An 8,783-nucleotide genomic window follows, 5' to 3' on the forward strand; every position below is an offset into this window, starting at 1 on the left:
ATGGGGTGGGGGAAATGTAGAGGAAGCAGAAGGAGGGGAGGGAGTGGAAACTGGAATTGGTTTGTAAAATAGAAAAGATGTTTTTTTAAAAAAAATAATTCATTAATTTTAAAAGAGAAATAAAATTTTAATGTAGCAAGAGAGACATAAACAAAAGAAAATTAATATTATGAAAGAAAGGGACCCAGGAGGACAGAAAAGGAGGAACATGAGAGGTGATAGACAGCAATTCAATTAAAACACACCAGATGCATATATCAAAATGTGGCATAAATCTCATTGCTTGTTCAATTTATATACACTAATAAAATTTTAGATTCTCCAAACTAGGAGGTTAACAAAAAATAAGTTATAAGAATATTATTTAGAATATATGTATATATATATATATATATATATATATATATACACACAGATGAAGGAGATGGGTTAGTTGGGGATATCAGAGTTATCCAGAATTACACTTAAGCTATTAGCCAAAGAGTATTGCAAATAATATGGTTTCTGAGCAACTAGGAACAAAAGTGGTTTCCAGCAACAAATTGGCATGCCAACATGGCCAACTAAATCTAAGAGAGCTTGAAAAGGAATTCTAGACACAAAAGAACAGAGTTTATCACAGTTTCTTGGTAGCCACATTTTCTTTTTCTAGATGGACTTCCTGCTAGCAAGGGTGCCATGGCTGCTTTAAAAGGGGTGGACCAAAAACTCTGCACTGTCTTTAAAAAAAAGTGGCTTCCAGGTTTTCAAGCACAAGGGCTCTGACCCTTTAGTGAGTTCTCACTACAGAGCATTTGAATGGGATTTGTAAGCAGAGTGCTACAACTTGCTTAAGGCAACATAGACCCTCTGTGTGTTAAAAAATGGGGCAAAGTACATGGCTCTCAGAGGCAGTGAACATGTCTCTGCCATAGAGGACTAGGCTGAGCAAGTAGGCAAAGCCATGTTGGATGTAGCCATGCTCACTTAGCATTTTAAGAAGTCAGAAAATATTTACAGATACACAATAAGAACAGATTCAGACATAAAAGACCTCTAAATGAGACACACTGTTTAAAAAGTATACATAGGCTTAGGAAAGAGAAGAAAAGGTGTAAAGAGCCATTAAATATAATGTAAAAGAGTACATAAGTCATAGATTAAGGAAATAGAGATAATAAAATAAATATTAAACTATAGAAAAAGCCATGTGGTGATATACAGATTAGTAGAAATGGGTTAAATTAAGATGTAAGTGTTAGCCAATAAGAAACTAGAGCTAATGGGTCAAGCAGTGATCTAATTAATACAGTTTCTGGGTGGTTATTTCAGGGCTGAGCAGCTTGAATCAAACAAGTGGCCTTTTATAACAAATTGGCATGTCAACATAGCCAACTAAATCCACTTAAAAACAGAGCTGGAAAAGAAATTCTAGGCAAAAAAGAACAGAGTTTATCACAGTTTCTTGATGGCCATTTTTTTCTAGACGGGCTTATGGCAAGCATGGGTGCCAAAGTATTATGGTATTATGACAGTAAAGTGAAGAGGCTGCAAATATATCTCAGCTATTCATTGAAGGAATTTACCTCTGCATCCATGGCAAAAACATAGATTTAAGGCTTAGAATATGTGATTAGAGTATTTGATACTGATGTTTTTACACAACATATGTACTTATATATCTATACATATTATCTTTCAGATGTATAAAGTTCTTCCTACATTTAGGATAATTCCCTGATGAGAAACAATATACAAATAAAAAATTTATTTTAAATTTGATGTATACAATGCTAAGATATAATTTGTATTCTTTTCTGCTTTTTGACTCTGAACATTAATTGATTATTTCTATTTCAGGAACTCTTTAGGCTCTGTCTTTCTCAAACCATTGGAGCACAGTGTACTAAAAGAAAGAAGCAAACCAGTCAGTGGTATCTGAGTTTATTTTCAGGGAATTTGTACTTCAAAGGAACAACATAGCTTCATTCTGCTGCTGTTTTCCACCCTCTACCTGATGACTGTGGTAGGCAACCTCTTTGTTGTGATATTAATTATCACTGATCATCAATTCCTTTCTCCCATGCAGTTTATGTTAGCCAATTTTTCATTTGTTGAATTATGGCTTTCCCCAATTACTAACTCCAAATTAATCATAGACCTCACAAAAGAAAATCCTTTTTTCTTTGGGGACTGAATGAGCCTTGTAGGGAGTGAAATGTTACTACCTGTAACAATGGCCTAAGACCACTATGTGGTCATCTGCAGGCCATACACAATACCAGCATCATGGACAGATACATGTGCGTCTGGGTTGTTGTGATATTGTTGATCATTGCATTTGTGCATGACATTAGTCAACTGATCCTGATTTTGGAGATATCTTTCTGTGAACCTAGAGTAACAGACAGTTGTGTTTTTTTTTTCCTGTGATATACCTAAGGTGATAAAATTAGCCTGCATGAATATTGGTATTCTGGGTATTGTGATAAATGCTGACAGTGGTGTTTTAGCAAAAGTTGTTCTTATTCTCTTGCTGATATCTTACACTTGCATTCTAGTAACTCTACAGCTTCACTCTAAAGATGGTTCCTCAATGGCCCTCTCTACCTGTAAATCCATAACATAGTTGTTGTGTGGGGGGCTGGAGAGATGGCTCAGTGGTTAAGAGCATTGCCTGCTCTTCCAAAGGTCCTGAGTTCAATTCCTGCCAACCACATGGTGGCTCACAACCATCTGTAATGATGTCTGGTGCCCTCTTCTCGCCTGCAGATATACACACAGACAGAATATTGTATACATAATAAATAAATATAAAAAAAAACATAATTGTTGTGCTGTTTTGGGGGCCTGTCATTTTGAATGTATCTATGGCCAGTTAGCATGACTTGGGTAGACAAGTTTCTTACTGTATTTTACTTATTCAACACAGCTCTCCTGAATCCAGCCATCTGTACACTAAGAAATAAAGATAATAAGAAAGTCATAAAGAAGATGGTAAATCACATGTGAGTTCTGAAATAATTTTTAGATATCTTATGTAATCACCAGATTCATTATGTATACACAATTTATTTATATTTTAGTGGAAATTGAATTGTATAATAACTTGTTTCTAGACTATATAAGTTGTAATGGTCATTCAGTGAGTGGTTGTGTGTAAGTAGTGCTGGCAGGAAGGAAGTCTTTCTCTGGTAGCAGCTAATTATCTTTTCTGCTGTTATTGAGAGTAAAACATAAGTTTTAAATTTCCCGAAGTAAAATCAGCAGTAAACAGAGGTAAAAGTGAGTGTAAGAAGTTAAGAATCTTTTTTTAGTTGGGTAAAATCAGAGAACAACTTAGGCAGGTAGTAATTAATTCTATATCCTTGGAGATCTGTGAATGTTTTAAATGGAATGCTCTTTCATGAACCTAAGCACTGACAAAAATAAATGCCTACTGATAAACATAATTCCAGGGAGGAAGATCTTTGTGTTTACCGAGGCAAGAGGAATGAAGGACTGGAAGTCAGAAATTGTCATATATATATATATATATATATATATATATATATATATATATATATACATATATGATATATATATTTGATATATATATATATTTGAGATATATATATGATATATATATATTTGAGATATATATATATATATATATATATATATATATATATATATATATCCCAAATAGCCCCAATCATGCTTTGAGGGCTCTATTACATGTTTGTGTGTGGGTAAAACAAAAAGTATCAGAAACTAAACATGGAGGAAGTATCAGGAAAAGCATGAAGAAAAGAAATATATTTAAAATATGAAGATATTTTTATTCTGACATTCAAAGTGTAAACACAAACCAGACTGACTATTCCAAACAACCAACAAATTATTAGTAAAGTCATAAGATCAATAAAGAAAAGAAAGGCACAAATATTCAAAGCTTTGAATATAAAAGTAGAGTACATAATAAAAACTATCATCCATACAAATATTTATAATGATGATGAATTATCATATCAATAAGTTTAAATTTTATTTGAAATTTGAAAATGCCTACTAAAATCAAAACATTAAATCAATAAATTTTCTTTTTTTAAAGAATAACTATTTAATTTTATGCTTAAGTGTGTAACTGAGTGTGTGACAATGTTCCATGTGTGTGCAGGAATACAAGGAGGTCAGGCCAGGCTTCGAAACCTTTGGAACTAGAACAGACAGTTAAGAATTGCCACTTAGGTGTAGAGTACTGAACCCCAGTCTTCTTTAAGAACACCCAGTGCTATTAGCCACTGAGCCATCTCTCTCCCTGAGGCAAGACAAGCCTACGTGTATACTAATTCATTTTAAAAAGTAGTGATTTTCATTGTAAGATATTTATGTAACTATAATGTACACTAATCAAATTCATTCCCATTCCACTTGCCATCACTTATTTGCCTGTTTCTGCACCCACTGTTGCTTTTTCTTCTTCTCAGTTACTCCCTTTTCTACTTTCATTTTTAGAAAAAAATACAGTGTCTGTCCTCTTGAATAAGTGTTATTTCATTTAGCAAGATCTATAATTTTATTTTCTTGATGATAGCCATTCTATGTAGCAAAAAATATTATCACAAAATCTCAATGATATCTACCTTTTGTTTTTTGTATTGCTGGTGGTTATTATCGTGAGGAGAGTTTTCTTGGCCTTGTTTTATTTTGTTGTTGTTGTTACTAAGGGTAAACCCAATGTCTCATGTATGCTAGGGAATCTTGCTAATATTAGTTATATATTCCCATTATAATCCAATTAATTTTTTATATCGTAAACTTGAAATGGAATCTTACTAAGGGGCTCAGGTTATCTTTGACTACAATTTTTCCACCCCAGTCTTCCTAGGAACCTAGAATTACATAACTGCATGTTGAGGCTATCTTAGTTTAAGATGTATTTACCTAATGAATAACCATTCATTCTAACACCTCTCAATCTTCCACTTGAATTCATTTCAGAAGTAGAAAAACATGATCCTAACATTAATATGTAAGCAACAGTTAATCCGAACAGTCATGGAAATCCTTAGCAAATGTCAGATGTCACAGCACTTAACTTCATAATATACTGCAAAATCAGTGTTACAAACAGCATATAATAGGCACAAAATAATAATGTTGACTAATATGTGGTTTAGAAATACATTTAAAGTGCAAAGCTATCTGATTTTTGCAACATGACAAAAATATAAATTGGAGGATAGGATAATCTGATGTAGGAGGGTCATCTGTCTATGTGGTACTTCCATTGGTTAATTAATAAAGAACTGCTTGGCCTGATAGGTCAGAAAATTAGGTGGGCGGAGTAGACAGAACAGAATGCTGGGAAGAAGGCAATGAGGGAGACGCCATGAGCTCCAGCCCAAGATGGACATAGGTTAGAATCTTCCTGGTAAGCCACCACCTCGTGGTGCTATACACATTAATGGAAACGGGTTAATCAAGATGTGAGAGTTAGCTAGTAAGAGGCTAGAGCTAATGGGCCAGGCAGTGTTTAAATGAATACAATTTGTGTTTTGTTATTGCATGTGTAAAGCTAACCATGCATGAGCCGAGTGGGAGGAAAAGCAGGCCTGTTTGCCTCATGGCATAAGCTAGCCAGGTGGCCGGGAGCCAGGTGGCAGGAAGACAGTCTGCCTCCTCACTACAATGATCTGTTTAGTAAATTCAGAAGTAGGGATCTCGCCATATCCATAGATCTTACAAAATAAAGTTCAGAGAGGATCAAAGACCTAAAACCAACATAATTACACTTAAAACTAATTATTTTTAAAAGTTATATATTGTATTATTTGAAAATACTGAAGAAGAAAACATCATTGGGATGTATACAATGACTTTCTAAATAATACTTCAGTACACAGGAAATAGTAAGAAGAATTAAGAAACAACATGACCTGAAATTGCACCCAAAGAAAAACATATAGTCATCCGCAGGGATATGGGAAGTAGATAAGATTGCCAGGCAAAAACTGGGAACTTGGGGGTGAGGTGGCATGGGGCTAAGAGGAAATGGGGTGAGAAACGTGAGAAGGAGAAGATAGGGGAAGCTTGGGGAATGGGATGGGTGTGATTAAGGAAGGGTGGATACAGGAGCAGAGAAATATATATCCTAATTAAGGGAGCCATCTTAGGGTCGGCAAGAGACTTGACTCTAGAGGGGCTCGCAGGTGTCCAGGGAGATGTCCCCAGGTAGTACCTTGGGCAACTGAGGAGAGGGAACCTGAAATGACCCTATCCTATAGCCATACTGATGAATATCTTACATGTCACCTTAGAACCTTCATCTGGCGATGGATCGAGATAGAGACAGAGACCCAAATTGGAGCACCGGACTGAGCTCAAGATCCAAATGAGGAGCAAAAGGAGGGAGAACATGAGCAAGGAAGTCAGGACCATGAGGGGTGCACCCACCCATTGTGACAGTGGAACTGATCTATTGTGAGCTCACCAAGGCCAGCTGGACTGGGACAGAATAAGCATGGGATAAAACCGGACTTTCTGAACATGGCTGACAATGAAGGCTGATGAGAAGCCAAGGATAATGGTACTAGGTTTCGATCCAAATACATGAACTGGCTTTGTGGGAGCCTGGCCTGTTTGGATGCTCACCTTCCTGGACCTGGATAGAAGTGGGAGGACCTTGGACTTCCCGCAGGGCAGGGAATATGGACTGCTTTTCATTCTCGATAGGGAGGCAGAATGGAGTGGGGGGAGGGGGAGAGGGGAAGGGGAGGGGGAGGGAAATGGGAAACGGGAAGGAGGCGGGAATTTTTTTTCAACAACTAAAAACGAATAAAAATAAAAAAATAAAAATAACATAAATCAACTGGTTTAATGCATCAAAAATGTCATAGTTTATAAAATATATATCAGGTACATCTTGTAATACTATGATTTAAGATAATTAAATTTTCAATTCACTATAAAAAAAACTTCAACAAAGCAAAGGCAAGAATTTGAAAAATAATCTCTACCACTATTCACCCAATAAGGGATTACTATGCATTCTACATAAAGAAATAAAAAAAAATAACACTAAAGGCAAAAAATAATACCAAAAAAATGTGAGCAAATGACCTGAAGATATTCTTCAAAGAAGAAATACATATGAGTATTAAATGCAAGAAAAAAATGTCACACTTAGTCATCAAGCAATGACAATTTTGAACATTATTACTATAATTTTTGTTTGGGAAAGTATATGTTTGTAGCAGTATCCATGGAAGTAAGAAGAGGACATCAGTTGCTTAAAGCTGAAGATGTCATTCATTTAAGATCCAGGTCCCAGAGGCCCTGAGTTGGACCTGATCCGAAAGTTTTCTCCATTAAGATGTGTTCTTATGTTAGGAGGAGGACATACTACTTCATATTACCGGAATCTACACTGCATGTTTTGAAAGTGGCAGTGCCTGTGAACAAATTACTAACAGTATTACACATATTTAGATGTCTTATATAGTTGTAATTTATAAATGAAATTTTAATGTAGAAAAAGAAAAAAATTAATATTAGGAAAGAGAAAAGGACTCAGGAGAACAGAAAAGGCAAAACAGGAGAGGTAAAAGAGAACAATTGTGATGACGGTACACCAGATACATAGGTTAAAGTGTGACATAAAACTCATAGTTTGTTCAACTTATATTCAATCATAAAATTATAGATCGCCTCAAATAGGTGATAAACAGGCAAATAAATTTTCTTCATATAATGTCACCTTCTCAACCATTGTAAATATATTATTTAGAGGCTATATAAAACATGATTTAAGGATGAGTAAATATATTATTCAGAGTCTACAGAAAACATGATTTAAGGATCTTATAGAGGCCAATATTATAAAAATGAAACAAAATTTAAATGACTTTGAAAGTGTTTATGTATATTGAGAAAGTTGTACATAAAATTATGCTTAGTGGTACTTGTTGAAAACATTGGAAGAACTAAAATCAAAGTTTATAAAGAAAATATATATGTAAACTTATGACAAAACTATTTGAATATAGTTTATTTTTCTTTGGAAAATAGATATATTAAGTTTAATGAATAAGATTGTATTAACACTTCTAAATTATTGACTTAAGAAAGGTTATTTCTATCTTATCTCAATAAATATCAAATATTTAGAGATAATTATTTATTCACATTACATAACTTTCTTCTTTTTTCATTTTTTTTGTTTCTTTTCTTTTGTTTTTGTTTCTTTAAACAAGATATTTTTTTGTAACCATGGTTTCCCTGAAATGGCTTCATAGAACAGGCTGGCCTAAAACTCACATAGTTCCACTTGCCTCTGACTCCTCAGTGGTGGAAGTAAAGTGTACACCATCATCATCCAACTTCATTTTGATATTATACTATAATTCTTCTTTTCATTAGTCTTCCTTCCTTAACCTCTTTCTAAATAGTCCCATATTTTTCTACACATTACTTAAAATTCGTGGCCTCCTTTTTTATTAAATGTAATATATATAGTATATATATATCCATACAAAGTTATTTGCATGCATGTTTTCAGGGCTGACCTTCTGCTCTTCCCTTGGGTAGAAAGACTCTCCCCCTCAGCTCTACTTTGTCACATACATTTTTTTGTGGGGTTGAAGCTTCAAGGGCTTTTCCCTGTACTTTGGCATGTCCATTGGTATCATCCTTGTTTGGCTCCAATTTGGGCAGTTATTTTGGCAAAACCATGTGAGTACCAAAGGATTAGAGATTTTGCTGCGAGAATGTATCTTCTAGTGATATCAGAAGCCTCATCTTTTCTTATGTCTTGTAGTGAT

At 34.6% G+C, this 8,783-nt stretch overlaps 1 pseudogene; it reads left to right on the plus strand.

Annotated features, from left to right (window-relative positions):
• Positions 1-1,482: 1,482 nt before the first annotated feature.
• Positions 1,483-2,991, plus strand: LOC121465502 (annotated as a pseudogene).
• Positions 2,992-8,783: the final 5,792 nt, after the last annotated feature.

The sequence above is a fragment of the Microtus oregoni genome, unplaced genomic scaffold (genome assembly GCF_018167655.1).
Source record: "Microtus oregoni isolate MIOR12 unplaced genomic scaffold, Mior012 000031F_ref0000149, whole genome shotgun sequence".
NCBI classification, from domain to species: Eukaryota; Metazoa; Chordata; class Mammalia; order Rodentia; family Cricetidae; genus Microtus; species Microtus oregoni.